The sequence below is a fragment of the Coturnix japonica genome, chromosome 1 (genome assembly GCF_001577835.2).
Source record: "Coturnix japonica isolate 7356 chromosome 1, Coturnix japonica 2.1, whole genome shotgun sequence".
NCBI classification, from domain to species: Eukaryota; Metazoa; Chordata; class Aves; order Galliformes; family Phasianidae; genus Coturnix; species Coturnix japonica.
In genome coordinates, this window is record NC_029516.1 from 101367589 (window position 1) to 101380905 (window position 13317).

A 13317-nucleotide genomic window follows, 5' to 3' on the forward strand; every position below is an offset into this window, starting at 1 on the left:
TAGTGACTTGTTTTACAGAGAGAATTGCTCCAGGTAGTTCAGAATAGTATTTACTTATTACTTACTTAGACTATGAGAGTCTGAATCTCCAATGCAGCAGACACCATGTAAATGTGCTACTGGTACAGTAAAGGCAGAAACACTGTGGAGGAGGCAGGGAGGTAGCTTTTTTTCTTGAGTACTTTATACAAAATAAGGATTTGGTGGTAAGGCAAACAAATCTAAATGATACCCACAGGGAAAATCTTGGTTTTGGCCAGGAGAAGCTGGCTTCTCTACCTGCTATATATAAAAACCAGAGTCAACCAAAACATTCCTCTGGGCTTGCTTCTGCCAACTCCTAAGGCATCCAGAGGAAATTCAAAGTGGACTGAAAACCAGGGTACTACAGAGGTTGTTCACTTACAAGAATAGCCTGAAATCCTCCTCCGAAGCTGAACGCCAAAATGCCTTGGCAGTTCAGTCACTGACTGGCATTCCTGCTCAGCCAATGTGTGTGACTGCTGCTCTGCTGCCTATTTTTAACAGGATGCAACTATTTATCATGTTTCTGGATGAGATTTTTATAGTTGAGGCTTCTGCCATCCATCAGCTCCAGACAATTTATGTGGAATACGGGCTTCTCTCAGGATCTTTTTGAGCTCTGCAGTCTAGCAAACTGGCATGAGATTTTGCCATTGGATCTGGGGGGAGCTCAAATGTTGCCGCGGATTCCAAAGTCTCCATCTGGAGCAGCCACTGGTGCAGGTCACGCAGCTGCGCTCCTGCTCCATCCTACCCGCTGCCTGTGCATGAGGCTGGGAGCAGGCTGAGCCTTCCCTTGTGCTGTGAGCTCTTTGATGTTACATCTATAACGTTTTATGTTAAATTTTAAAAAGATTTGGGTCAGGGTGAGAGAAACAGAAACATCCTGGTTGCTGTTTCTAATGTGAGATGGTGTCGGGGACGTGGTGAAATCTAGCCCCCCTGTTTCCTGTCCCTCACTGAGAGCTTCCTATTGACTTCAGCAGGGCTTGGGTTTTCAGCCCCTCTACTTTAAAAGCCTTGCTGACATGCTTATAATAAGTCTTGAGGTCTACGGGGTGTGCAGGGGATGGGGCATTCTGTTGTGTATTCTGTAATTTCTTTTCAACTGATATAATATTGCCACTGTTAGAAATGTAGGGAAGGAACAAAACCAAATAGTTTTATCTCTGCCATGACAGACTAAATTAAAGATTTTAGTGAGCTCATACTCTAGAATCCTGTCTTTTTTTGTGTGATCAGGCCAGACTCGGATACTTTTACATCTGTTCCTTTTCCCCCCCAAAATAATCTGCCCTGTTTGTGATGTAAAGTATACAGAGCACATGTGAAAATATGAAAATCTGGTTTGTATCTACTGACAAGAATCAAATTGTATATTTATTTTTAGTAGTACTTTCTTTCCCCCACAAAATGGCATGAAGATGGAAAGGACTGTAAATTTCTCAGCTGCTTTAGAAAGTCAAGTATAAAATGTTTTTATTTTATTTTGTTACACTTGCAGACTCTCCCCACAATACTCCAAACACAACAGAAACCGCGGCTGAGGAGTCCTCTGTTGCTGTAACACACTACAGGAAACTCAGCCCTGCCCCAGTCCCGCTCTCTCTGCATCATTTTCATGCATGGATATTAATTTATGTGTTCACTAGAATACAAACGCTCCCCTGTCTCTATAAGTTATAGAAGCAATCATCCAAGGAAGCATCAGAAACTCCTAAAGTCAATTCTGGTATCATAATTTCATACTCTAACCTGAGATGCCAAATCATGGCCCTTTATAGATGAGAAGCGGGTATGTGAAAGCACTCCCTTTTCAGAATTGCAGACTTTATTTCTCTATAAAACACATTTATACTGGGAAATAATAAGTGGCTAACATGGCAATGCAAAAGGGGGATCAGTGCCCCCTGAGCTCTGGGGAAAGAGAGCACGTGAAGTGCTCCTAGGTAGGGGTTACTCCCCTTGCTCTGCATCCCATACACGTAGCACAGTGAAACTCCCAGGATCAGCCATGGGCTCTGATACGGATGCATTAATAAATAAGCAACAGCAACAGCAGTAATAATGTTGAGTAACCCTCTTAGCCTAACCCATAATGTTATGAGCCAGCTCAGGAGGGAGGGTTCATCCTCAGTCACATAAATCAGCCTGCCTGGCTGAAGCTTTCTGACATATGCAAAGCATTCATTAACTGCTTTAGACTCCCGATTGTGCAGCAGTTGTCCCTTGGCTAAACTTGACCGTTTCTTGGGCCACTTCATCCTCTCTTCTCCGCTAATTTTACACCGTGCACTTTGGCACCTTGACTTATGATACCTTTCAGCATTTCCCTCCCCAAGGTAACACAAAAATCCTCTAGAAAGGAAGTCATGGAGCAGTAAATACTACCTGGGATAACATTTCAGTAAGAAGAGCTCTTTTATGGACCACCTAAAAACTATGTCTAATGTAACTGTGGGCAACCCCTTCCCGTATTTCATTTGTGTAGCTGGGAATGCAATGTTTTGGGTGTTTTGGGGGAATGGAAAATGTCTTCTGGGATTTCTGTGCTTCGTTACTTCCCTCTTCCCTCCATGCTGAGCTCTGAAGAGGACCAGCTCACTGTGTTCTGTCCTTAGATATTTCCTGAGCCCACCAGCCACTGGCTGCAGTTGGTGGCTTCAGAGTGTCACCAATGTCACGTCTTGCACCCAAAGGTGCCTCTGCACCCTGCCAGCCAAGGGTGCTTGCCACTGACTTGGATTCCCAAACACTGGCCATGATCCTTCTGAAACAACATCCTGGCTGGAAACTATGCCTCTCCTTCAGTCCCAGCACCTGCAGTGTTTGCTGTTACAGGACTCACTGCAGTGCTCACCAGAACCAAACTGCTTTGGATGATGAAATATCACCCCACTTACAGAACCTGGAATAATTACGCAGTGTGAGTGTGGAATAAGCAGCGGATGGGACAACCGAAGTGGAATATTTCATGTAAAGCAAATTCCAAAGCAACCAGTTAATAGGGGAACATCGTGGATGTTAAGTAGATTAGACACATCAATAGAATCTACATAAGTGATGCCAAATTTAGTAACAGCAATGAGGAAAACAGTTTTATTTTAAGTCAGACTCTGCCGATCTGCGGCACCAGGCCTATTTAGGGTTCTGCACCGTGTTTCTCTGCAGCATACAGAACACTGAGTGCATAGGAAGAGTTAAGAAAAGCAAATGGAGTTGAAATTTCTGCAAAAAAGAATGATGTACTGTACCTATGCATTTTATAGCACTAGGTAAGTAGTTTAATGTCTCAGCCAATATCAAACACTTCATTTGCAAATCTTAGTGTGCTGGGCTCCCTGGTGGTTTGTGTAATAAAATGGGATGGTTAAAGGGCATGTCCTTGCATTAACTATTCTTTCTAAATTTGAAGGGCCCGGCTGTTATGTAAATATTTACTATAATTAACTGCTGGAGTTCGCTTGTTGTCCTAGTTTGTGGGAGTTGTCCGAAGTCGCTGTTACGCACAGAGAGCCAGACGCTATCTGTACGTGGTCACTCTGGCCATGACCCAGTGCTGAGGAAGAGGAGGATTGCTTAGTGCTGCTCGTTGCATGTCACATCTGCAGCCATGCCCACTCTGCTCCAGCATCAGCCTGCAGTCGGCTCCTCGCCATCCAGAGGCAGCTTAATTGGGTTACCGCTCCAAAGCCCAGGCTCTGGGGCTGGAGGACTGAGGCACCTGCGGGTGCTGCATAAAGCTGGCTCACACCTCGCTACAGGCACTGCTGCATGCTGTTTTTTCTCCCTGCAGAACCATCCCTGCACCGCTTTCTGCAGTGCTTCTCCTGGCTGAAAGGCTGCACTGAAGCAGTGCGGCAGCCTGGAGCCCAGTGTGTAGTTCAGAGGCACCTGGGACCTTGCACAGCCCCAGGTCTGGCAGCAGTAGCCCCAAGCCAGAGCTAATGAGCTCTGCTGGATCTGACCGGTGCTTTGTGGGCCCTCTCAGCTGTCTTCATGTCACGCTGACTAACGCACGCTGAGGATCCTCATTACTTATGTTTCTTCATCGCCTGGGGTGCTCCAGCCCCTCTGACTACAGCGGCATGTGAAAGAAAGGAAGAAATCAATGCTGAGCATACAGGTGGAAGCAGGAGAGCAAGGCAGGCCAAGAAGCAGCAGCTGTAGCACAAGGCGCTGCACTTATCTCCGCGCTGCGTGCCAAGGCGCTCTGGCTGCACTTTTCATTCCCCCGTTCTCCCTTAAAATCTCGTTTGACGTGTTTGGCTGCTGCACGGCACTGGTATGCATGCCTGTGCGGGCTGCTGGAGCTGCCTCTGAATCTATACCCGGGAGGAGGAAGGAGTCTTTAAAAATTAATACTGCGAGGCAGCTTTAGTGGCAGCGCTGGCAGAGCAGGTGGAGTCGCTGCGGGGAGAGCCCACGATCGGCGGGGGGACGCCCTACCATAGCATCTGCTGGCCTTTGCAGTCTCAAGGATTGAAGTGTTGGCTCTCCAGAGCTTTCCTCTGTGCCTGAACCCAGGGCACTGCTTTGGCCCTGCTGATGCCTGGGCTGGGTTGGTGCTTGCTCGTGCTTTGGCCATCACTGTTTGCTCTCTGCTGGCTGCAGTGCCCTTCGGCTCTGCAGAAGGGGTCAGCACTGGAAGGCAGAGCTGGTGGGGGAGGCAGGAAGGACTTTCATTCCTTTTCCTTTTTTAACATTTTTATTATTATTATTATTTTAATTTTTATAATTTCAGGCTTTATTAAAGCTTCTATCATTTCATCTCAAATACATCCGGAACACCTTTAGCAGTCCTGGCATGAAGCTAAAGCGCAGGGACGTTGAATCATCTGTCTAAAGGATTCTAGCTGGTGTGACCCCTGCATGTCTGATGACTAGGCTGCGGAGGGAGCCGCGGTTTTATGACATTAAATATTAACAGCTGGATATTAATAATGAAGGCTGACAGCTCCTTTCCCAGCTCCTGAGGTTGTTTCTCCCCCAGCTGCAAGTCCAGCAGGATTTGTGTTTTTTTTCACCGCCTAAGCATCATGGTCAGGGCCCCCTGATCTCAAAGGGTCGGGGGAGGTAAGAAAAATAGCATGGAGGTGTCCCTGCCATGAATATGAGCTGTCGCCTTCCACCAGGGCCCTGCACAGCGCGGGCTCTGCTGCCTCTGGTTAGCCCTGTCACAGACTGCTGATTGGAAAGCAATTTACTGTTAAAGGCAGAGGGAATGTAGGAGGCTAATAATAAAAAGGGGGAAAAAAAGAAGAAGAAAAAGCAGCATCGGGAGACCTAACGGCAGATCTTCCTGCATTGCTCGAAGCCAGAGGAGAATAAGCTACTCCAGCACATTTGTGTTTTATTGCTGTTTGGCCTGTGCAAATAATGCAGTTACAAATTTTCATACAGCGCCCTCCAAAATTACATTTTTCTCTCTTCCTTGCTTTTTTTTTTTTTTTTTAAATTTTCTCTTTCTTGCCATTGGCCGTAGTTTTCCTGCAGGCTAGGACAACCGAAATGCAGCTTCAGTCTGCAGCTATACCAGCCTTGATCCTGAGATAATTTACAGGAGATGCTAATGCACAGGGCAGACTGCTCCCTCCCTCCAGCAGAGCTGCCACAGCTGAGTGTTGTGCCTGCAGCTCCAGCTGGGGCTGGAGGACAGAGGAACACCAGTCCTTTCTTCAACTCGTGACCCTTGAGCCCTGCCCTGCAACGTGCTTAAATGCTGCTGAGAAGTCATCTCAGAGGAATTTGAACAGGGCTTTATTTGAATAAAGAAATAGAGCGCAGAACACACAATAGTCACTAATAAATCACAAGTTGGTTTTATTTTGCTAGTGCAACTTGGCCTTATTTTTTTTCCATATTGGACTTTTCCTCCAAATTACATTTTCCCAGTTGTGCACTTTTGTTCTTTTTACCATGTGACAAATGGAGGTGCTGTTTATTATTTATTCTTTGGCTTTAATGTTGTGCAAGCTAGATCAATTCAGCTTTTGATAAATAAGTCTGCTTTTTGCAGAAATTACCCACTTGGATCAGTACTCTTTTCTTCTCCTTCCTCTGCAAAAGCTGACCTCTAACCCTGCCTACTCCACAGAGAAGCCCCATTTATACAGGCCACTTTCAAGCTCCATCTTGGTCAAATCTAGACCACGTCCTCTACTCTGACCCCTGTATCAAGTAACACCCCAGTACCCTTTTAGGGAAATAGTTTCTAATGTTCCCCATGCCCACAGTTAAACAGAGTGAGCGGACGCTTTGGATTGACATCAAGTAACTTGGAGTAAAACTAATTTTTATTCAGAGTAGAAGTAACTCACAGCAGATGGCTATGAATACATGTAGAGAAAGCAGGACAGTAAGTCTGGGCTGCATGAGGTAGATCTAGACTATGACAGGCATGCTGGGCATAGAGAAAGTCACTAGAAAAGGATAAGGATGCTTTCAGCTTCTTATCCTTTTCTTTTTAGCCCTCTTCTGTGTGCTAAGATGTTCCTTCAACTCAGTATTTTCTCACATCTGAACACAACTGCCTTTGGCTGTGTTACCGGAGACATTAGTTACGACTTTTGGCTAAGTGTCAATGAGGAAAAGGCAGTTTGGAAGTGTACCTGTTGTCCGTGTTTGAGGGGCTGTTCATGCAGCATGGCTGAGCCCAGTTAGTGTAAAATCAGAATCCGGCTGCTCCCTTTGCTCCTCTTCATGAGAAGATTTTTGAAACTTGAGGGTCAGCAAAGTCAGGAAGCGACACGAGGGACACAAAAAGCAGATGTGAAGAAGTACATGCAGAAAAAAGACCTGAATCTGGAACACAGGCTTTAAGGAAAAATATTAAGCACCAGGCAGGTTCGGTAAAAGGATGGAACGTGGCAACATGGGGATTAAAATTGATCCCGATTGGTTCCTGCCTGCACTTAAAGCTAAAGTGAACTGTTGGTGATGACCATGTTCAATAACAGTTGCATGTTTTAATAAGACTAATCCTATGGGTTTTTCCTGGGCATTTCCCTTCCAAGCATCCAAGCATGTTCAGAAGAAGCCCAGCCTACAATAAGCACTGGTGTCCTAGGCTCTCACTGTGGCTTCAGCAGTAGTGGCAACAGGGTTGGCTGGAAGGAGACAAAGATCCTCAGCACTATATGGGGTTTTCTGCTGGCATTTTCTGCCAGGATAGGAAGGGCTCTTGATGCCAACTATCATAGAATCATAGGATCACCATGGTTGGAAAGACATCTAAGATCATCCAGTCCAACCATCCACCTATCACCAGTATTTCCCACTAACCCACATCCCTCAGTACAACCTCTGAATGTCTGCTGAACACCTCCAGGGACAGTGACTGCACCATCTCCCTGGGCAGCCCATTCCATTGTCTTACTGATCTCTTAGAGAAGTACTTCCTAACAGCCATCCTGAACCTCCCCTGTCACAACTTGAAGCCATTCTCTCTAGTCTTATTGCTAGTTACATGGCCCAGGGATTGGGAGAGACTGATCTGTGACACTCTTCTGCAGATCTGTTGGTGCTAGACTGGGACTGAATGTGCCAGTAAGGGAAAGGCCCTCAGTCAGATCAGTGTTCAGACAGGGAAGCCCCAGGGCTTGCGTACCAAAAGACTTCAGGATCTTATTGCAATCTTATGTCTCCAAAAGCTCTAGTTTGAGATGAACAACATCAGGGAGCACAGTAGAGGGGTTCAACCTGTGGTTGGGAAACAGGACTGGTGGGCAAAAAAAGGATAGTTCCTTCCTTACAGCCTGTGCTCAGCTGTGTACATGGCTTCATGCCTGGGGGCTGCAGGAGTCCAACCCTGTGCTATGAAGTTGAGGACATGTAGGGCTCTTATATGGGGAGATGGCTGCACTCAATTTCTGCTAGCAGAGCTGTTTCACTGGCTGGAGGTTAGGGATGAGAGGCAAGGGGAAGCTAGACGTGTTTAATTGCCTGTAACTAATCAGGCATGTACACTCATCCTTCCCCTACTCACTCCTCTGAAGAAAGCACCCTCTCTGCTCCTGATTCTTGCGGGGTGGCAGTGAGCAGCTCAAGCAGGTGGGGACAACACAATGCACAGCCACTGTCAGCCTCACACTGTCCCTGCTACCAGCATGGGGCACAAGGATGAGCACTGTTGGGATGGCTGATGTGTCCATGCCCCTGCAGCATAAAGGTCTGATAAAAAATGAATAGCGGTTGTGACAAACCACTGGGACTGTTAGAAGAAGAGCTCAGATCTATTTGTCATAAATTCACCCAGTGTTGTACCACAGCCGCTGCTGCTCGGGAGCTCATAGCAGGAGAGGGAAAGAGCCTGGAAGGAAGCAGCAGGCAAATCTCAGTGCATCCTCGCCTGCCAGCAGCTGGCTGCCCTGCTGAGTCGCTGCTGGGGAGGGTGAGCCCTGGGCTTAAGGATGTGCTCACAATCCCCTGGTTTAGGGTGAGAGCCTGGCTTAGAGCGAGATGCAAAAACCCAATATCCAGCGCTGCCCTAGGGAGTGTGGTTGGTTGGCAGCATTAGCAGTTAGGTGGCTATATTAGCATTTTAATCAAATAACTAGATATCATAGAATTATATGTTTGAATCTCTGTAGGCTAAACATAGCTTCAGAGGCAAATAATTTCCATGTAATTTCAGGGTGGAGAATGTCCTCTGGGTAACAGCTGCCTGCTCTGCATGGGCATTAAAGATCCTGTGGCACTTCATTGAAAGCATGGGTTTGTCTCTGAGGCCTGGCTTAAACCATCCGTCATCACGCTGGCTGTCAGCCCGGCTGCAGTCCTGACACCCCAGAGGTCACACGATTCCAGGGAGATCTCACAGCTCCTGTTTGCTGCTGTGGGAGCCACGTGTACAGCCTGCCTGGGGCACAGCTAGGACAGCTTTGCTGGCATGGGTCTGGGTGTGATTTCTAATGCAGTACTGTGGGTGCCCGAGCCCTATGAAGAGGAAGGTCTCCAAGGAGAGGAGAATAGATTGTCTGCTGGCAGGCTGGCCCAAACACTGCCCTGCAGCGGTACCCAATGGCTGGCTGCATTGGGCAGTCCATTGATTCCTGTGGTGCAGATGTATCTATAGGCACAGATCCAGTACAGAAAGCACTCTGGAGTGTGTTCAGGCCGTGCTAGACCTGATCTTATGTATTTTTTCCTTAGTTTTTCATAGCGTCAGAGATTTTAGAAGTTCTAATGACAAACCATCTGGAATAGGTTTCTTTTCAAAAGAAAAAGAATGAAATAGATGTGAGTTGGCAGGAGCTTTCAGGGAGATTTTCCCCACCCCCCTTCTGTTTATATATTATGCAGAGAACTCTACAGGAAAATGGGATACATGGAGTTGAGCATTTCATGACAAGTTGTCACATTCTGTGCATAAATTTCTGCAAAGTGTTAGGCACCAGCAGTGGGAGGAGATATTGGGTCACTCACTGCTAATCCTGGCAAGTTTAGGGGACTTTGCGTGTCCTTTAAGAGTGTCCCTTTGATGGAATAAACATCACCTGTTCGGAGTGATTCCTTCACAGCGCATATAATCCAGGCGTTTATAAATGTACCTGTATAAAACAACAGTGACCCAACAGCACTCCCAGTCCTACCATCAGTCCTATCCCCATTTTCATCCCTGTATGTTTTTATATCTACCGCAGAAAATAATGAAAAACTGAAAGTAACCCTCAGTCCCTTTTCTTCTTAAAAGCACACTACACATGCTAACCTGATTTCCTGTTCTGCTATTTTCAGAGGTTAACTCTTATTTGGCGTATTTAAGTACCCGTGGAGCATTTGAAGGTCTTTGAGTGACAGACGTTAAAAATGTCTGAACATCTGAGCCCTATTAAGCACTCCCTGGGTGCATGTGAGGGACATATCAGAACCAGCATCAGAATCTGGATGGTCCCAGCTCCAGACTTTGTGATCTAATCCCATCTCCTTCAGATGCTGTTTGCAGATGACTGGAGAAGGGTGCTGCATTTCTGATGACTCAGCATTTGCTGTGGAGGTTCATGTTAGCACACAGCTGTCCTGTAATTATGAGCTCCTGTATTACTCCAGCATTGCCCCTGAGCAGTGCATGGCACCGTCAGCTTTGCTCCCTAGGAGGAGGGTAATACTGAATCTAGCACTACTACAGGGGGTTAGTGGGAAAAATTGATTTTTCTTCTCTTAGCAGTATTAGGACATAATTTCAGCAAAGAGAAATGTTGCCTCCAATTCCTCATTCTCCTTCCCCTCCCCTATTTCATGTGAACTCATGAAAGCAATATGCTTTCTGAAGGTGTGTTTGGAGTGATATTGCTTAAACCCACAGGGAGATCACATCTCTCACATACACTGTGGTTGTTGGTAGTCTGGACAGTGCTTGTACCATTGTACAGACACAGGCTGGATGCTGGTTTGAGTTGCTAACATCCCAGATCTGCAGTTTACTTGAACTTATTTTCAGAGATAGCATAAGAAAACTTAAGTACTGATAAAAATTGGAGCAATGCTCGACAGAGCCCAGGAAGTATTTCCCTTTGACCCTACAAGACCTCTGGCATGTGGAATCCCCCTGAATAAACCTCACTAACGCAAGTGCTCTCTCTAAACCTGCCCAGCCCATGGAAAAGCCCCTGGTGCAGGGAACTTCCAAGAACACTTGCAAAACTGGGTGTTCAGAAGTGCCATTCTCCATAGTGCCAACAAGGCAGAACAGCTCTAATCAGTCACCCCAGAACTGATGACAAATCCTCTTGGTCAGCTGGTTTGCTGCTGCCACAAAGATCAAAATACACATTTTGACTGATATAAAATCTCAGCCCCTTCCTGCCATGCTGTGTTTCCTGGCTGAGGAGGAAAGGGGAAAATTTGTTTTAATTCCCTTTGAATTAATTAGAAATTGAGTTGGGGGCAAGACATCCAGACAGAAAGAGGGGTCATTATGCTTCATAACCACATCCCACCAGGGATGTGTTGTGCAGAATTCAGAGCCAACTGGAATCTCTGGTATCAGGGTCAAGCCAGTCCATCCTCTGTAACCAAAATAATTAGGCTCAGCATGCTACCTGTGTAGGGGAGAAGGCTCTACGGCCACCAGACCCCAGCAATCTGAGAAGGCTGATAAGATGTTGCTTAGTGGCATACACGACAGTTCTCTCCAAATCCAGATTCCTGATGCTACATTTTCTCTTTGCATCTCTTTTATTGTAAGTGCAGGCAGTTCTGTTTTTGTCTTCCTTTCTTTTAAAAATAAAGATTTCTTTTTCACTCTAATGATTTAGATGAAATATTGAAGCTCACCTCTGCAGTTCCCCTTGGGGCACCTACTGGGAGGTACTGAAATTAGCGGGGGATGGCAGCCCCCTAACATTTTGCCTTGTGATTTTGGTGACGACCCCTCAGCTTGACTTTGTGGGAACTGATTCCTGCAGGCATCTGCAAGTAACTGGACTCTGCCAGCAACTCTCGTTCTGACAGAGAAGAGCCAGCAGCCAGCTTAATAGGTTGCTGCAGCCAGCGAAGTCCTCCGGTGAGGAGCAGCGAAGTGAAGAAAAACAAAGCCCATTCCAACCGCTGCCACAGCAGACAACAATTGAGAGCAAAGAATCATTTTATTGCATGTGGAGGGGGGAATGAGGGAAAGAAAAGGGAATGAGATGGTATTTTTTACAGCTAACGGTTTAATGGTTTCTTTCCTTTCTCCCCTTCCCATTAAAGGGGACAAAAATACACAGAAAGAGAATTCCACAGATTTCCATTCTTCTCATAAGAAAAGGCAATGCAGCCATAGCTTCTTCCTCACATTAAGTTTTCAGAAGGAAAGTCAGTTCCCCTTTCTCTGGCTCCTCATAGCGGCATTTTTCTGGCTCCAGCAACCTAATAGGTTGATTGCTGAGCCTCTTCTGTTTCAATTACTTTTGATTGATTCCCAGGTCTGTGTCAGCCACTCAGCGCAGCCACCATCCCAGGAACAAATCTGCAGTGGCTGAAGATGAAAATAGCTTCCACGACCAGCTAGGAGGGGAGTTCAAGCATCTTTTCTAAGCATGAGGTTGCTGTAGCCATCCCTCTGAATTTTCTCCCTGGCCAGGCCTGGTCGTGATGAGGTTCCTGTTCCTTACAGCTCACAGAGCTGTGCTTAGACTCAGCTGTGGCTGGGGAGGAGGGTGAAGGGAGCTTTAATATCGTCGAGCTGCTCAGCTTGTGGCTGCTGAAGGGCATGGCTATTACCCCCAGGAGATGAGCTGTGACCTGGCAGAAGTCTCTCTGGGATTAGGGAGTGGAGGGGGACAGGGAGAGGTGGGCACAGAACCTGTAAGATTAGTCCTGGAGACTTGGTTTCTGGTTCCTGCTTTTATTGAAGAAGCAATGGAAGAGGGAAAGGAGGAAAAAGGAGGTGGGAAAAGGAGTGGAGGTGATGGCGACTGGCTCCTTACAGAAACAGCCATCCTCTGCAGTTGCTTTGTGTGCATCTGAGTCCTGACTGCAACAGCAGCCTCCAGCCTTCAGGCTGGCAGAGGCAAAGGAGCAGCGAGGACACATCTGTATTGCTGCCCTGGCCGAGAGCTAATCTGGCTCCTTGCATAAGTCACAGCAGACTGAGAACTAAAGCAGTCTGGAGAATTGGGGATATTTGTGTCAACAGCAGGATTATATTTCTGTATTTTTAATTTCCTACTGCTGTTGTCCAATTCAACTCAGCATGGGATATACAGAATAACTCTAGTTGGATGGGACTTGGGAGGCTCAGAATAGGGTCAGCTGCAGGCCAGACCGGGCTGCTCAGGGCTGTGACTGGCTGGGACTCTGAGCTCCCCAGGCAGAGCTTACACAGCCTCTCTGGGCAGACTGCTGTGCTGCTGGACTGTCCTCAGAGGGAATTTCTTCCCCTTGGATCTAGTCTGAATGAGCCTTGTTTCAGTGTGTGCCCCTTGGCTCTCATCCTCCTGCCATGCACGCTCTCCTTGATGGCCTTCCTGCAGGTGCTGGCAGACCTCACATTCGCTCTTTGTCAGGGAAATCCTCAGACCTCTGCAGACTTTCAGAGATGCTAGAGAAGCCTTGCAAGGACATGGGCTAGTTCTTTAGGCACTTTTGGATGCAACTGTCACGTCTCAGGCCATGCTTGACTCAGTGCCCATACACTTGCCTGTAGTTATGCTTCCTGAATCCCATCCCTAGATCATGAGGCATGGGAGACCTTGGTGATGAAGGCTGAGCAAGAGTTAATATGAATGGACACTCTCAGAAAAATGGATACCCAATTATCCCTCGATACAATAAACCTCAGATGTGAGGTATACCTGGAGGACTAGC